The following is a 1,131-nucleotide window of genomic DNA, read 5'->3' as shown; positions in this document are numbered from 1 at the left end:
CTTTCAGCTATCAATAGAAGCATTGTGTTATATACATTTAGCTAGTTTTTCCTATATTTGCCATTTTGAAAAGTCTTCAGATCTTGGGCCTTCCAGTCAGTGCTGGCTAGTGGCTATTAAAAATAAAAAAAATGTTAGTGTTATAGATGAGAACTCTTAAGAGATAATAAAATAAATCCTTATTTTATGTTAATTAAAAAGTATGTAATATTTATGAAAGGGTTAGTTCAAAATTAAAAATAGAAGTAAATAATACAAATGTGCAGTTAAATCAAACTATCTACAAGTGCCTGCATTTTGTGTATTCATTTGGAATTCGAGAAAGGTTTTATGGAAATACAATATGAAAATGTGAATATTTTGGGGCTTATTTCATCATTCTTTGCTTTCAGCTATCAATAGAAGCATTGTGTTATATACATTTAGCTAGTTTTTCCTATATTTGCCATTTTGAAAAGTCTTCAGATCTTGGGCCTTCCAGTCAGTGCTGGCTAGTGGCTATTAAAAATAAAAAAAATGTTAGTGTTATAGATGAGAACTCTTAAGAGATAATAAAATAAATCCTTATTTTATGTTAATTAAAAAGTATGTAATATTTATGAAAGGGTTAGTTCAAAATTAAAAATAGAAGTAAATAATACAAAGTGATGTGCAGTTATTTCATTATTTTTTATACTTTGAGTTTCTACACTGCCTGACAGTGTATCAGAGTGTCTTGGACAATTTTTAGCATTAGTCTTACTGCTTAAATGTAAATGTCTCTCTGTACAGGAAATTAATTCCTGTGGACTCCCTAACATGTGAAAATGTGTTGTACTGGAGAGCGTTGTATGAGTTTGTCAAGAGTAAAGGAAATGAGGGTGAGGAATTACTGGAGCAGTTACTCCCTGAGGCGGCCTTCTTTGCTGAGTATCTGTACAGGTGATTATGCTCTTCACTTATGTTTCTTGTAACCCTTTTAAATGAGCTAATTGAATTTCTTCCACATTTGATTTTTTTTTTCTTTTGAATTCAGTTTAACGTTAAAGGGGTCATATGATGCTGCTAAAAAGAACATTATTTTGTGTATTTGGTGTAATGAAATGTGTTTATGCGGTTTAAAGTTAAAAAAACACATTATTTTCCACATAC

At 30.3% G+C, this 1,131-nt stretch overlaps 1 pseudogene; it reads left to right on the top strand.

Moving 5' to 3' along the window:
• Nucleotides 1-331: 331 nt before the first annotated feature.
• The window catches only part of LOC107756330 (condensin complex subunit 3-like), a 5,125-nt pseudogene continuing 4,325 nt past the window's right edge, over nt 332-1,131 (top strand).

This window comes from Sinocyclocheilus rhinocerous, unplaced genomic scaffold, assembly GCF_001515625.1.
Source record: "Sinocyclocheilus rhinocerous isolate Xijiao unplaced genomic scaffold, SAMN03320098_v1.1 scaffold8807, whole genome shotgun sequence".
NCBI lineage: Eukaryota > Metazoa > Chordata > Actinopteri > Cypriniformes > Cyprinidae > Sinocyclocheilus > Sinocyclocheilus rhinocerous.
The sequence above is the reverse complement of the archived record's forward strand: the minus strand, read 5'-3'. Positions and strand labels throughout refer to the sequence as shown.